Source organism: Hyperolius riggenbachi, chromosome 5, assembly GCF_040937935.1.
Source record: "Hyperolius riggenbachi isolate aHypRig1 chromosome 5, aHypRig1.pri, whole genome shotgun sequence".
NCBI lineage: Eukaryota > Metazoa > Chordata > Amphibia > Anura > Hyperoliidae > Hyperolius > Hyperolius riggenbachi.
In genome coordinates, this window is record NC_090650.1 from 103,086,599 (window position 1) to 103,103,654 (window position 17,056).

The window sequence follows — 17,056 nt, forward strand, 5'->3', positions numbered from 1 at the left end:
AGTATGTATCTGTGACAAGGAAAATGAGCTGTCTTTATTGATGAATGGCACTACAGGAACTTTGCTGTACTGTACTATTCTGCCTTGATGAACTTGATTTTAAACAAAGCTTTATACTGATGCTGACCGGCAGGCTGGGTATCATTTTTTTCCACAGAACTTGTAAAGGGCCCCTACTGACAGAAGTGTATTCTGAAAATCAGATAGGTGGTAACAGGCTTGTCTCCATGGGTGAGGGTTGCTGCACATGGGCAGAAACCGCCCTTTGTTTATGGTCTGCCATCAGACTGATTGGTATCACTCCATTCCATTGTGGATTCTGCTGCCAACACATTCAGCTACTGACTCTTGTTTTCTTCTGAGCTGTCCTGTAAACCGTGAATGCAAAACTTGTATTGATCCCCTGCATATGCCATGTTGCAATGGAGCCTTAAGCCGCATCTACACGAGTAGATGCGGCCGCGATGCTCCTTATCAATCGAGCCGCTGATACGGCTCGATTGATAAGATCCGACAGGACGGATCTCCGCACCGCCGATTCCCTGCTCGCTCCCTGCGAGGGGACAATGGCAGGGAATCGAGCGGAAGATAAGCGGCGCCGGCGTGGACGAGCGGGCACGAGCGGGGAATCGAATGCGGCGCACGTGCGGCGAGCAGGGACGCGGCGGTCACGCGGAAGAGGCGATCCGGCGGCTAATCGAGCCGCCGGATCGCAGCCTCATCTACCTGTGTAGATGAGGCTTAAAGGTGGCCACATACAATACAATAAAATGATCAGATTTTACGGCAATTTGATTAAAAAAAACTTTTGTATCTCCCGAAAAAATCGAAAGCTTTTTTTTTTCATTCGACTGAAAAATCTGATCGGATTTCCAGTTTTCTTAGATTTTTATCGATCCAGAATGCCAGATATTTTTCCTCAATCTTTTGAAAGATTGTATGGTGTATGTTAGATTTATGTCAATTTATTGATATACACACCCTAGCAATTTTCTCCGAGTTTCCAATCATATTTATCATCATTGGGGGAAAATAGAACATAGGTGTGTGGTACATTGCTCATACTTTTGAAATCAGTCAGAAAAATTGATTGCAATTCTTAAATTGAACAGATATTTAAAAAATTGTATGGTGTGTGGCCACCTTTACAGGTACTCTACTGGGTCAGTGGATCTGAGTGTATCTCCGAATGTGAGATAACGTCAGCTAGTACTCAAGTCAGTTTACCAACGTAGGTGTGTACTGTAGTACAATTTATTAGCTTTGCTCCAGATCTGGTAAAGCTGGCTCTATGAACTCCTGATGATGGGCATGTAGAGTAACCGACAAGTCATGGGTGTATGCGGCTCTGCTTACTGACTGACTTCGCACTTGTGTGCTTCTTCAGAGTATAAGGGCGGAGTGGAGGCACCTGCTGTTATATACAGTATCTTCCAACACGAAGATAGTAATTAATGCTGCCGGGGGGAGTTTAGATCATGCGGTTTGCCCCGTGCCCCAACACACCGACGACCGTACCATGTGCCGTCTCCTACGGGGATGTGGCTTATAGATTTAAAGAATTAGCTTGAAATAAACCCTTTCCAATAAAAGGATCTTATTGGGGGCTATACTCATTTACTTGATAGTTTCATGTGTGATTTGTACTTGGGTGGGTGAAAGGGATCAGTACTGTGTTTCTTTATTTTCTAGTAAAAATTAATAAATGGAGATTTGTCATGCTGTTTTTCTTCTTGATGGTTGGAACCACTCCATATTTTTATACATTCGATGCTTTTTCAGAGCTGAGGCGTTGTAAGTATGGGGGGGGGGGGGGGGGGGCATATATTTTTCATGCATGGGACCTACAAAGTTTTCGTTGGGGGGGAGGAGTCATATACACTAGTTACACCCTGTATAGGAGGATATGCAGTAGAAATTGATTATCTCAGATTTTTAGGTCCCTATTCTGCTTCTTCCTTCTCAGACATAGCTACTGACACAACAGAAATTTACTTTCAGATTCCTGACAGTTATAAGAAACTGCTGTGTGATTTGCTGTGAATTAAAGCTTCAGATTTGGGTGGAATGACCCATTCAACCAGAGAGAAATGGAATGTAGCTGAAGTGCTTGAAGTAAACAGTGCATGAGAAATGTACTGTGATAAATGGATCATTACAGGCAGATAGTCAGTGAAGTGTTTACTCTGCCCTCTATTAAAAATATATTGATGCTGAAGTTCAAATATTCTTCTATAGTTTCATGAGGCAGCCAACCAAGGGGAAAACAATAAAACCAAAAATGACAGGCATTTAAATGCATGTGATACAATATACAGCCTTTTCAGTCGTTCCAGTAACCGGTTTGTGTAGCGCCAGAGTGCCCTGATTGCCTCAGTGCCACCTTCACAATCTCCACAACACAAAACAAAGGTGTTTCAATGACCATATCAGTTTGAAAAAGAATTAAAAGTACCAGCCAAATATGCATTAACAATGTTTGATAATTAGAAACAGGTAGTTTGATTGCTGGCCTAAAATGATTCTTGATAGAAGTGATTCTTTTTACTACCATTGTCCAGGGTTTGGTGTGAAATTCGTGAAGTGTGACTTATGTTTTCTATTCTAAGACTCACCCCCCTCCCTAATGCTTAAAGGGAACCAGAGAGGAATGGAACCTGGAAATAGAAAGAGCTTTTATACATACCTGGGATTTCTTCCAGCCCCATAAGCCTGGATCGCTCCCACGCCGCCATCCTCCGCTTCCTGGAACCGCCGCTACCGGGCCCGTCACTTCTGGCGGACGCGGCCAATTGTCCGCATCACAGGGGCTCCCTCCATACCCGTACGCATGCGGCTGCGCAGTAGGCAGCCTCATAGGTACTTGTATAGAGGGAGCTCCATGTGATGCGGAGAATCGGCCGCATCCGCCGGCCGACTGGCCGACTCGCGGCAATGACGGGACCCGGTATCGGCAGATCCAGGCAGCAGAGGACGGCGGCGTGGGAGCGATCCGTGCGTATGGGGCTGGAGGAAGCCCCAGGTATGTATAAAACCTTTTTTTGAACCTCTCTGGTTCCCTTTAAGGGCTCATTTCCACTACACGCGCTGCTATGCAGAAACCGCATCACAACGCAAAGAAATGGCAACCAATTCACGGCAATGGAGTCGTTTTCATTGACGCAAATTGACCTATGCAATCCGGCACGATGCGACATGGGAAATTTATGGATAGCATGCTGCAGTTTTCCGCAGCACACATCCAGTTCCCCATAGCCCATGACGGGAAGCCGCATGACGCCGCATCCGGTTGTATGGACGACAACCGGAAGTACCTGCGGGGAGATGCGAGGCGGTCGCCGCTTATCTAAGTATGAGAATGTTTGGAGGGGTGCAGTTCTGGAGAACTCACTGTCTTGGCTCCAGGCCTGTCACCATTTAAAGGGACAAGATTGCAACTGCTCAGCTCCGAGCAAAAGAATGCAAAAGCTGATTTACCTTTCAGAAGAAACGTCATATTAGAAAAGGATAATCACAATTGTGGCAGTGGAAATACTAAATGGTAGGGCATACACTCTCAAATAACAATATGAAATATTTCCAATTTTAATAATCAAATCAAATTTTATTAAAGAGAGTAAACAATTAAAAAAATTAAGTAAAAAATACATGGGATGGCCACCCCGTCACGACACATCCGTTCATATTAGAAAAGGATCCATAGAATGTGACATTTTGACTAAATAGGCTCTTTAGCATGCCCATCTCATGATCATGGAGATGGAGAGATAACTACTCCCACACATGTGATCACAGAGTGAAATGCTGTAAAAAAAAATCACACTTTAAAAACGTTTTAACATGAGAAGGAACACTGCCCCTGCTATGGCATATGTATGAGGCCCATGTCACTACATCCATTGCTATGTGACATCAGAAGGAACACTGCCCCTGCTATGGCATATGTATGAGGCCCATGTCACTACAGCCATTGCTATGTGACATGAGAAGGAACACTGCCCCTGCTGTGGCATACGTATGAGGCCCATGTCACTACAGCCATTGCTATGTGACATGAGGAGGAACACTGCCCCTGCTATGGCATACGTATGAGACCCATGTCACTACAGCCATTGCTATGTGACATGAGAAGGAACACTGCCCCTGCTATGGCATACGTATGAGGCCCATGTCACTACAGTCATTGCTATGTGACATGAGGAGGAACACTGCCCCTGCTATGGCATACGTATGAGGCCCATGTCACTACAGTCATTGCTGTGTGACATGAGGAGGAACATTGCCCCTGCTATGACATACGTATGAGGCCCATGTCACTACAGTCATTGCTGTGTGACATGAGGAGGAACAATGCCCCTGCTATGGCATACGTATGAGGCCCATGTCACTACAGCCATTGCTATGTGACATGAGAAGGAACACTGCCCCTGCTATGGCATACGTATGAGGCCCATGTCACTACAACCATTGCTGTGTGACATGAGGAGGAACACTGCCCCTGCTATGCATACGTATGAGGCTCATGTCACTACAGCCATTGCTGTGTGACATGAGGAGAAACACTGCTCCTGCTATGGCATACGTATGAGGCCCATGCACTACAGCCATTGCTGTGTGACATGAGGAGGAACACTGCTCCTGCTATGGCATACGTATGAGGCCTATGTCACTACAGCTATTGCTTTGTGACATGAGAAGGAACACTGCCCCTGCTATGCATACGTATGAGGCCCATGTCACTACAACCATTGCTGTGTGACATGAGGAGGAACACTGCCCCTGCTATGCATACGTATGAGGCCCATGCCACTACAGCCATTGCTATGTGACATGAGAAGGAACACTGCCCCTGCTATGGCATACGTATGAGGCCCATGTCACTACAGTCATTGCTGTGTGACATGAGGAGGAACACTGCCCCTGCTATGGCATACGTATGAGGCCCATGTCACTACAGCCATTGCTATGTGACATGAGAAGCAACACTGCCCCTGCTATGGCATATGTATGAGGCCCATGTCACTACAACCATTGCTGTGTGACATGAGGAGGAACACTGCCCCTGCTATGCATACGTATGAGGCCCATGTCACTACAGCCATTGCTGTGTGACATGAGGAGGAACACGGCTCCTGCCATGGCATACGTATGAGGCCCATGTCACTACAGCCATTGCTGTGTGACATGAGGAGGAACACTGCTCCTGCTATGGCATACGTATGAGGCCCATGTCACTACAACCATTGCTGTGTGACATGAGGAGGAACACTGCCCCTGCTATGCATACGTATGAGGCCCATGTCACTACAGCCATTGCTGTGTGACATGAGGAGGAACACTGCTCCTGCTATGGCATACGTATGAGGCCCATGTCACTACAGCCATTGCTGTGTGACATGAGGAGGAACACTGCTCCTGCTATGGCATACGTATGAGGCCCATGTCACTACAACCATTGCTGTGTGACATGAGGAGGAACACTGCCCCTGCTATGCATACGTATGAGGCCCATGTCACTACAGTCATTGCTGTGTGACATGAGGAGGAACACTGCCCCTGCTATGGCATACGTATGAGGCCCATGTCACTACAGCCATTGCTATGTGACATGAGAAGCAACACTGCCCCTGCTATGGCATATGTATGAGGCCCATGTCACTACAACCATTGCTGTGTGACATGAGGAGGAACACTGCCCCTGCTATGCATACGTATGAGGCCCATGTCACTACAGCCATTGCTGTGTGACATGAGGAGGAACACGGCTCCTGCCATGGCATACGTATGAGGCCCATGTCACTACAGCCATTGCTGTGTGACATGAGGAGGAACACTGCTCCTGCTATGGCATACGTATGAGGCCCATGTCACTACAACCATTGCTGTGTGACATGAGGAGGAACACTGCCCCTGCTATGCATACGTATGAGGCCCATGTCACTACAGCCATTGCTGTGTGACATGAGGAGGAACACTGCTCCTGCTATGGCATACGTATGAGGCCCATGTCACTACAGCCATTGCTGTGTGACATGAGGAGGAACACTGCTCCTGCTATGGCATACGTATGAGGCCCATGTCACTACAACCATTGCTGTGTGACATGAGGAGGAACACTGCCCCTGCTATGCATACGTATGAGGCCCATGTCACTACAGCCATTGCTATGGGCCATAAGGAGGAACACTGCCCCTGCTATGGCATACGTATGAGGCCCATGTCACTACAGCCATTGCTATGTGACATGAGAAGGAACACTGCCCCTGCTATGGCATATGTATGAGGCCCATGTCACTACAGCCATTGCTATGTGACATGAGAAGGAACACTACCCCTGCTATGGCATACGTATGAGGCCCATGTCACTACAGCCGTTGCTATGTGACATGAGAAGAAACACTGCCCCTGCTATGGCATACGTATGAGGCCCATGTCACTACAGCCATTGCTATGGGCCATGAGGAGGAACACTTCCTGTGCTATGGCATACGTATGAGGCCCATGTCACTACAGCCATTGCTATGTGACATGAGGAGAAACACTGCCCCTGCTATGGCATACGTAGGAGGCCCATGTCACTACAGCCATTGCTTTGTGACAGGAGGAGGAACACTTCCCGTGTTATGGCATACGTATGAGGCCCATGTCACTACAGCCATTGCTATGTGACATGAGTAGGAACACTGCCCCTGCTATGGCATGCGTATGAGGCCCATGTCACTACAGCCATTGCTATGTGACATGAGGAGGAACACTGCCCCTGCTATAGCATACGTGTGAGGCGCATGTCACTACAGCCATTGCTATGTGACATGAGAAGGAACACTGTCCCTGCTTTGGCATATGTATGAGGCCCGTGTCACTACAGCCATTGCTTTGTGACATGAGAAGGAGCACTGCCCCTGCTATGGCATACGTATGAGGCCCATGTCACTACAGCCATTGCTATGGGCCATGAGGAGGAACACTTCCCGTGCTATGGCATACGTATGAGGCCCATGTCACTACAGCCATTGCTATGTGACATGAGGAGGAACACTACCCCTGCTATGGCATACGTATGAGGCCCATGTCACTACAGCGATTGCTTTGTGACATGAGAAGGAACACTGCCCCTGCTATGGCATATGTATGAGGCCCATGTCACTACAGCCATTGCTATGTGACATGAGTAGGAACACTGCCCCTGCTATGGCATGCGTATGAGGCCCATGTCACTACAGCCATTGCTATGTGACATGAGGAGGAACACTGCCCCTGCTATAGCATACGTGTGAGGCGCATGTCACTACAGCCATTGCTATGTGACATGAGAAGGAACACTGTCCCTGCTTTGGCATACGTATGAGGCCCATGTCACTACAGCCATTGCTATGGGCCATGAGGAGGAACACTGCCCCTGTTATGGCAAATGTATGAGGCCCATGTCACTACAGCCATTGCTATGTGACATGAGGAGGAACACTGCAACTGCTATGGCATGCGTACGAGGCCTATGGCACTACAGCCATTGATATGTGACATGAGACGGAAAACTGTCCCTGCTATGGCATGCGTATGAGGCCCATGTCACTACAGCCATTGCTATGGGCCATGAGGAGGAACACTGCCCCTGCTATGGCAAATGTATGAGGCCCATGTCACTACAGCCATTGCTATGTGACATGAGGAGGAACACTGCCCCTGCTATAGCATACGTGTGAGGCGCATGTCACTACAGTCATTGCTATGTGACATGAGACGGAACACTGTCCCTGCTATGGCATGCGTATGAGGCCCATGTCACTACAGCCATTGCTATGTGACATGAGGAGGAACACTGCCCCTGCTATGGCATACGTATGAGGCCCATGTCACTACAGCCATTGCTATGTGACTGGAGGAGGAACACTGCCCCTGCTATGGCATACGTATGAGGCCCATGTCAATTACAGCCATTGCTATGTGACATGAGAAGGAACACTGCCCCTGCTATGCATACGTATGAGACCCATGCCACTACAGCCATTGCTATGTGACATGAGGAGAAACACTGTCCCTGCTATGGCATGCATATGAGGCCCATGTCACTAGAGTCCCATTGATAAGTGACATGAACAGGAACACTTTAATTTGCTGCCTTGAGACTTAACTATGTAAATCTCCTTAAGAAAATGCTGTGGAAATCAAACATCTGTGACAAAAATGGCAGTGACTGAATGGAAAGTAATTGGCCACTTAATTAGAGCATTTCCAACAGCCTGCGTACAGATGTACAATACTCATTTATTTAATGGAGGATGCTCTGAAACTCTCTGTATAATCTCTTATTTAAATAGTGACAGGCCTGTCAAGTTTTATCCTTGTGCTTTAGTTAAAAAATGAACTTGGCGATGGTTGTGAATGTATCCTATAGGCAACCTTGTGCTGGTTTTCTCCTCACTAGGGGGCATGCACTGTCTCTGCGCGTCTTCATTATGCTGTCCACTGTGGACGTCTGTTTACCGTTTGTCCGTCAAACGCAGAATAATTATACCCTGGAACAGAAAGGCTGACTCTTGCAAGGCATCTAATTCAGGTGACGAGGAATACATTTATAAATAATGCCTCCGTTATGCTTTGAGCTTGAAGGTGAGACATTGACAGTAAAGAACAAGGCAAATTACCTGGTTGAGGCTTTCTTGCCATGAATCTGCTTTCTCCGTTCATAAATAAATGATCCTTTTATTTACTTTTTTTTTATATGGAAGTGAGAGGATGTTTGGCTGAGGAAAGGTAAGATGTGTTGCTTTCTGCAATAAGCCAAATTCAATTTTTTGTATTTTCTGTTATAGTCGAGAAAGTGTGTTGACTCCCTGGGATTGTGGTGACAGTAATATGATTCCAGGCTTGGCTGGCAGCCAGGAAATGAACACAAATCTGTCCCTGAATGGAAGAATTTACTGCGCTGCTCATTCCTTTAACATTTGTGATTTTGGAAAAAAAAAGATGAATGTCAAAATTTTATCATTGTCACGGGAACTGGCAAAGATAGGATTTTCTCTGCATCTGAGGAGATTTCCTTTAAGTTTGTGTTTCTGAGACAGGAATTGGGCTGACAGAGGTTCTAAATTTTCCACTCAGTCAAAAGCTAAATACAATTTATACCTTGATTTTAAAGATGAGCAATATTTTTTTTCCTTGTCAACACCTCGGGGTCCCAACCCCTAACACATACCCTATCCCAAAATACCCCATTAAATAACCCGCAGGGATGATGACGTTGGGCCAAGTCCTTTGGCAGGGTGCCTTCATAAGTCAACTCCAAATTGCCCCATGATCATGTAAATTGAAAAAAATGGGCACCGTCGATACCGGCCAGTTGAATCTCTGTAAAATTATCAAGATTCTACTATTGGCCAATGGTAATTATGGTGGTAAGCAGTAAATGTTACTGATATTTTACTACCACTAATCTAAACCTATACTCACACAAACTTTTCCTTTATGGATGCCTAACCCTAACTGACCACCCCACCACCAATGCTCAACCCTAAACTAACCCTCTCCCCACTGATGTCTAACCCTAACTGACTCCCTTACATTCTCTTACTGAACCGAATCCCCCCTCCCACATGATGCCTAACCCTAACTGACCCTACATCAAATTTTTAGCTTTTAGCCTAATTGACACCCCCCACCCCACCTCCACACACCTTCCACTATCTGCATTGCTTACGCTGCCATACATGAAAATAGCAGCACTGCAGACGTTTGGGTACCTCATAGGCACCTATGTTAATATCGGTTGTAAACAGAAATTTGGACACCACGGGCTCCTGATAAAATAGTGGGCGCTGAGCCTGCTCGCTATCTATCTACCTATCTATCTTGCAATGATAGGAAGACCTATCTACTAGCCTGTGCGCAAAATAATGTAGTATGTTTAGCCAGTGAGGTATTCCCTCATAGGGCAGGTCTTTTCTGTTTAGTGTGGTGTGGCCAAGCAAATACTTGGTAAGAGCACTTTGGGCCTGGGCCAGTGATGGCTAACCTTGGCACTCCAGCTGTGGTGGAACTACAAGTCCCATGAGGCATTGCAATACTCTGATAGCTCTAAGCATAACTCGGGAGGCAGATGCATGATGGGATTTGTAGTTTTGTCACAGCTGAAGTGCCAAGGTTAGCCATCACTGGTCTAGGCGATCCAATTCCACTTTTTTTTTATCTTCTGTTTAAAATAACATTTGCACTCTGCAATTGAAAAAGTACCAAAAGGTAGGTGAAAAAGTACTGTCAGAATTATTCTGTGTATTTTCTTGCTGGTAGCTTAAAAAAATAAAATAAATTATGATATAATGATTTGTATGTGTAGTATAGCTAAGAAATAAAACATTAGGAGCAGAGACAGAGGCCAATATTGTTTCCAGTACAGGAAGAGTTAAGAAACTCCAGTTGTTATCCATGCAAAAGAGCCATTGAGCTCCACGTCTTTCAAAGTCGTAGAGAGCTCTGTCTTCTGAAGCTTGCTTTCTCAACTGTGAGTCATTGTAATTTCTTTTTCTCTCCGGAGGACAGGTTAATAGTTCACTGGCCTGCTCTGTAAAATCATTTAGAATGCTGAGTAGTGTGTAAACTGCAAATATTAGAGAATGATGCAGTGTTATTAAAAAAAACTATATAAGTAAAAATAAAAATATGAGAATATTTTCTTTGCTCCTAATGTTCTAGTAATTATCCGTACTAGACAACTAATTCATTATATCATAATATTTTTTTCGCTTCAGTGTCTCATTTTATTTTTAATGTGAAAATTTCACCAAGGAGTAAACTTAAATTGGATCAGGTCCTTTGTCTCTGTAGCTTAGCATGCTGGCACCAGCTACGAGAGCTGTATTGCTTTAGCAGTGCTGTGCGCTCTATACACAGCACCGGGAAGGCGCAAGCGTAATGCTGGGTACATATACTGCAGTTTACCGCCTGACAGGCAGGAATCAGGTGATTTCTTCCAAAATGTCTGATCGGCTAAAGTGATCAATTTTGCGCACTTATAATTGGAAGATCTATTGCTTTATTGAACGAGTGCACTTTGGACATGTACACACCGTCCGATCACCATCGTTTGGGTGGGAAATTGCATTGTGTGTACCCAGCATAACAGACTGGCGGAAAGCAACTCAAAGTGGCTCCAACAGCACAGCTGCTTATCTGCAGAGCATTCGGGATAGCTAAAACATGGATATAGAGGTATAAAAAAACTATTGATGGAAAGGTACAGACTGCAGGTAAACAAAAAGGCAATAAAACAATAAGCAGCCAGGGGGCTTCTACGATTATGGGAAGGGGGAGTGGCTAAAATCGGTAGTGCATCATGAATGCATTACTTATCAGAAAAATGTGGGTTTACTGTATTTAGTACACTTGTCTTCTAAAGCTGTAAGAATAATATAGCCATGTGGTCTGATTGAAACAGTCTGTGGCAATATCCATAAAAGCACTTGCGGGCATTAGCGATCCATTCTATGTTCTGTTAATGATGCAGCAGATGTTTTGCCTGTTACTCAGCCTGAACTTTCTGTTCCACACAAGTGACTTCCATCCATGTATTAATGCTGGCGCTCCACTCTGTCAGGCGGACGACGCTGTTAATAATCCATAGTGTTGTGATCTAATAGATGCTTGCAGCATGGCCTGAGCATGGCGCCCCTGTTGTGATATGGGCTCGTTCTGGTCAGCAGGAGAGCTTGTAAGAAGTGGCCTTCATTAGAGCGCTGTCGGCTTCTCATTTAGTTACTTCTTTGTCCTGAGAGACTTGTTCTCAATGAGCGCTGTGTGAAATCTGTTTTTCAATTACAGACACTTGATGCAGCAGAAAAAGGAACAGTGGAAGGAATGCAAAAATCAATGTACATCATTATCCAATGTATCAGCACATGAGGCTAATTATATTGCTTTGCTAATCCAGCCTCATGGCTGTCACCTCCTAAAAAGACAGATTATGCCCTCAAATGCAAACTAACATTGATGGTTTAAAGCCGCCTTTCTCAACCTTTCTACCCTGGAGGAGCCCCTCAAATCATTTCCAGATCTCAGGAAGCCCCTGCATAAACATTATACACTAGTGGGGTACATGGCATTTATTTTTCAGGATGCATGGGTTTAAAAGTGGGTGTGGTTAAAGCAAACCCAGGATAAAAATAGACTTATAGGCTCCTTTTGCACTTTTCACATTGAGTTGCAATTGCTATGCGAAATGTTGCATTGTACGTTAACGGTGCAACGCGACTATACAGTGATGCATACATTTCAATGAAAATTTGCCTCACTGCCACTGCACACATTACCCTGTAAATGCACTTCATGCAGCGCGCTATCCTGCAGAACCCTCTGCACCCAGAGAAGGTTCCTCTACAAGGCAAGCTAGGCAGGTGCCTGGGGGCTAGCGGGTGTCAGAGGGTCCACCTGCCACATTCTCTGTCCCTTCTCCCACCTTAGATTGCCAAAAGACCACCAGAATGAGCCAAATCCATAGTAATCTTGCCTAGAGCTCCAAGTAGTCAGGCCAGCATAAACCCAAATTGCAGTTAGTTGGAGATGCCCCCCACAATTATTATGGATGCGATCAGAATGCAACAGAGGAAGGGAGGAAACTGACTGATCAACGTGTGCCAATTGGGGCAACTCAGTTGTCTGGACAGATTAGTGTTCTGAGTCAACAGAGAGAAGAGTGTGGAGAAGATCGCCAAGAAAGCAGCTCTAGGCTCATGGGCGGGGGTGTTTTTTTTAAATTATGACATTGCCGTAGCACCAGCAACCCCTTACCCCCAACACACACACACATTGCCCAAGCATGCCTTTAGAACCTACCTACACTTTGAGCCCGATCCAATTTACTTTGTCTCCTAGGACATAGTTTCTCAACGTGTGGTACGCGTACCCCAGGGGGTACTTCTGAGGGTTCCAGGGGGTACTCGGGCTTGATATACTTAACCAAGAATAACAAATTTAGAGTTTTAGAAAATGATAATTCTTATTTAAACAAAGCCAAGTTAGTATTTTAGCTAATTATAAGCAATAGTAAAATCTTGGAAATGGTTTAAAACCAATTATAATGTACTACGATTACATTTATATTTGTCAAGGGGTACTTGTGATAATGTTTACTATGCTAGGGGGTACTTCGTGAGTACAGGGTTTTAAAAGGGGTACATACCAATAAAATGTTGAGAAACACTGTCCTAGGACAGTGCTACTCAAACTTTTCCAAATGAAGGCACCCTTGACGATTTTGACATTTTTTCGAGGCACTCCTATGGGCTGTTGATCTACCGTCTCTTCCCCACTGCATCCGACCGACACCCCCCCTCCCCCCTACAAACACGCACTCACACACACACACTTCAACCATGAGAAAGGATTCTTTCTCATCAGTGTCGCTATAAACAATAATTCCCCCACAACAAACAGCATCACCAGTTACATTACACACAGCCCTACCACACACAATCATCCATCACAAACCCTCTCTACCTCACAAAAAAGGCACATTCATCCTTCAGAACCACTCATGTCACCCCCACACATACACTGTGGTCATCATTAGAGTCCCATTTCCCACAACAATTAGAGGGCAAAAGAACTGCACAACACCTGCCTAAGTAACATCACATGTGTAGCCGAGGGCAACCACTTCCCTCGCCAGGTAATATCACATGTGGGGCCTTAGAGCAACCCCTCCCCTTCCCCTGTCAGGTAACATCATGTGTGGGGCCTGAGAGTAACCCCCCAATAAAAATGTGTGGAGCTGGAGAGCCACAATACCCCCCCCTACCTGTTAGAAATATGCGTGCGGCCCTTAACCACGCTATCCGTGCACCCCCGACCCCCCTCCTTCCCGCCCCAGGGGCAGGTGAGGATCCTTACTTTACGCTGGCTGGAGAAGGTAGGCAGAGTCCATAAGTGGCACATCTGGCTCTCCTTGTAGGATTTTTTGACAGCACATGATTTTTTTTTGGGCAAACACGGACGCCGATTGCTGTGCTCTGCCCCCAGCTCACAGCCATGTGGGGCTCTGATTGGTCCACTGCTCTCTCCTGTGGACGGATACAGTACAATCTACTGTATCCGCCCACAGGACAGAGAAACAAACCAATCAGAGTCCCACATCGCTGTGAGCCGGAAGCAGAGCACAGCAATCAGCGGGCGTGTTTGCTAAAAAAAAATGTGCCGTCAAAAATTCCACTTGTATGAACACACACAGCAGGGCAGAGCACGACAACTCTGGGAAGTGTGCACTTTGAGAACCGCTGTCCTAGGAGATCGTTTTTCAACTTCTGTTTAAAATAACTTTTCAGCTCTCTGCAATTGAAAAAAGTATCAAAAAGTAGGTGGAAAAAGTGCAGTCAAACATTATTCTGAATATTTTCTTGCTTGCTGGCAGCTTATTTATTAGCAGGCATTTTATTTACAATGTGAAAATATCACCTAGGAAAAAACTTGTAAGGAAAAGTGAATTGAATCGGGACTTTTGTGTGTTGTTTATGATGTTAAAACCATCCACAAGTGAAGGAAAACAAGGCATGTTTTCAGTTATAACAGCAATACTGTCAAGGCCAGATTTATACTTTTTATGCCGATAGACCAAGTATGTTGTGGCTCCCCTTTCTTATGTTACAACGCCCCTCCCATTCCATGTGCAGCCCCCTCTTCCATGTGTATCATCCATATACTATATATCATCCATGTCATTTCATGAACTCCCTTGGGCATCTGTTTCCCTTTTTTATGTGTTGCTCCCCCTTTTCAACCTCCTCTTTCATATGTAGTAACTCCTCCTTCATGTTCAGGTGCCCCTTGGCCTGCAGCTGCCAAGGCCCGGACCTTTGTGGCCTTTCCAGAAATCTGGCCCTGGATACTGTACTCTAGAATAGAATCTATGCAAAAGAAAGTGTAAGGCAGGTGTCGCACTTGAGCAAATTCGCATTGTTTTGCCGCATACGATAAAGGCATGCTGAATTGCATATAATGATAGTCAGTGTTATCCCCAGGCTCTTTTAGCCGGGTGCTCCACTCGGCTAATTTTAGTGAGCACCCAACTGTCATCGGCTCACCTCCTCTGATGTAAGCAGAGTTGTGCAGAGAAGCTCCAGCCCTGCATTCTCTCATCTCGCCCCACCCGGCTACTTTTTCATGCCACTCGGCTGAAAAAAAATTCTGGGGAGAACTCTGATAGTCTACGTTGCCTATGCATTTTCTGGAGGCACATGCAATTCTGCATTGCGTAAAAAAAATGGAACCAGCACTACTTTCCTGTTTTACATTGAGATCAATGGTTACTGTAAAAGAAAACTCAAAGCTTTGTAAAACGCACTATTGTGCGCCACAACGCTTGCTGGGAATCATCTGCTATTCCCACACATGCAAGTGTGATCCCTCCCTAAAAATAGTTTGCAACGTTCTGTGATGTTAAAACTTTCAAGAACAATCTATTTCCAGCATTTGCTAATTGATTTAACATTGTGCTTCAGAGCAGCATAATGCACTGGCGAGCGCAGAGGAATATTGACTTGGCAGGTGGAGGAATAACACGCAATCAGTATTTTGAAATAGGTTTTCTTCTTTACAGAAAAAGTGACAAGACAGGCAGAATGTAATTAGATCTGGGGATTGAAGAAGATAAAATGACTTTGAGCTCTAAGTACCAGTTTTTGTAAGACTAAGCATGAGTGCCAGAATGATCGCTGGCCGTTGCTGAAGGTACTGAATAATAAACAGATGGAAAGTTCAGCGCAGAAGAAAACTTTGTCTGGATTTGGATTGGCTGAGTGCAATGACACTCTTTTCAAGGGATAATCATTCTTTGAACCCATATCCATTTAGCCCTCTATTAGGCTTGATAATAGGTCTGTAAAAATATATGTCAAAGGGAATCCTGTATAGGAAGGAAGATTGAGGTCTACATTTCTGACCCCTTTTGACAAATACATTTTGGCTGCCATACATATATTTTGAGTATTGAAGCCACCGACCTGTAACAAGTATGCAGTCAGGGATGTCACAGTGAAGTCAGAGCACCTGATCTGTATACTTGTCTTGTGGCAGTGAACGGGAAAATATGAATGGAATGGCATCAGCTTGACAGCTAGAGAATTAGGATTTATGAAAGCAGCAATGAGAGCCCTGACTTGCCCAACATTACAGTTTTCCTTTAAAGCTCTTCTAAAGTCATTGATGAAACATCAGCGGATGAATAGTATGTCCATATAAAATGCTCCAGATTTGCTATACTTCCTTTGGTTAACTAAATATTAATGACCAGCACCCCATAGTGAACAAGTGCCAGTGGCGCAAAATGGTCATCTATCGGGGTCTCCTGTCCCGGATCCCACACAGCCGCCAATACCATCTCCTCTCACAGCCTGTGGCTACTTTCATCTCCTAATAAAGTGTCTGAACAGCAGTGCCAGCCTCCACTCATCTGCCTTATTGTAATGAAATAATAAGTTCAAGATAAATATTGCATCTGGCCCAAATAGCATCCACCTCCAGGTATTAAAGTAACACTGAAGCGGAAAAAAAATATCATATAATGAATTGTATGTGTAGTACGGATAATTAATAGAATATTAGTAGCAAAGAAAATTGTCTCATATTTTTATTTTCAGTTACTGTATATAGTCTTTTTATAACATTGCATCATTCTCTAATATTTGCAATTTACACACTACACTCAGTGTTCTAAATGATTTCACAGAGCAGGCTAGTGAAATTTTGAACTGCGACTTAAGTCACGGAGCTCAGATAAGCTCTTTGGCATAGATAACAACTGGAGTTTCTTAAAGGATGAGGATACAGAGACTAGGGGAGAACTGAGGATACAGAGACTAGGGGAGAACTGAGGATACAGAGACTAGGGGAGAACTGAGGATACAGAGACTAGGGGAGAACTGAGGATACAGAGACTAGGGGAGAACTGAGGATACAGAGACTAGGGGAGAACTGAGGATACAGAGACTAGGGGAGAACTGAGGATAGACTAGTGGATAGTGTGAATATGGGGGAAGAGAACTGGTTAAGTGACAGAAGGAAAAGAGTTGTG

General features: G+C 45.1%; 1 protein-coding gene and 1 long non-coding RNA gene across 3 annotated transcripts in view; one reads left to right on the forward strand and one right to left on the reverse strand.

Moving 5' to 3' along the window:
* Positions 1–17,056, forward strand: part of CHN2 (chimerin 2) — a 426,701-nt gene that overhangs the window by 135,287 nt on the left and 274,358 nt on the right. The gene's annotated exons all lie outside the window — the stretch shown is intronic.
* Positions 1–17,056, reverse strand: part of LOC137518354 (uncharacterized) — a 40,379-nt gene that overhangs the window by 11,378 nt on the left and 11,945 nt on the right. The window contains exon 3 of one of the 2 annotated variants that reach the window (XR_011020798.1): positions 11,365–11,797. The exons of the other annotated variant lie outside the window; for it this stretch is intronic. This is a non-coding gene — a long non-coding RNA (uncharacterized lncRNA). Of the gene's footprint in view, positions 1–11,364; positions 11,798–17,056 lie in introns of those variants that run through there. 2 annotated transcript variants of the gene reach the window in all.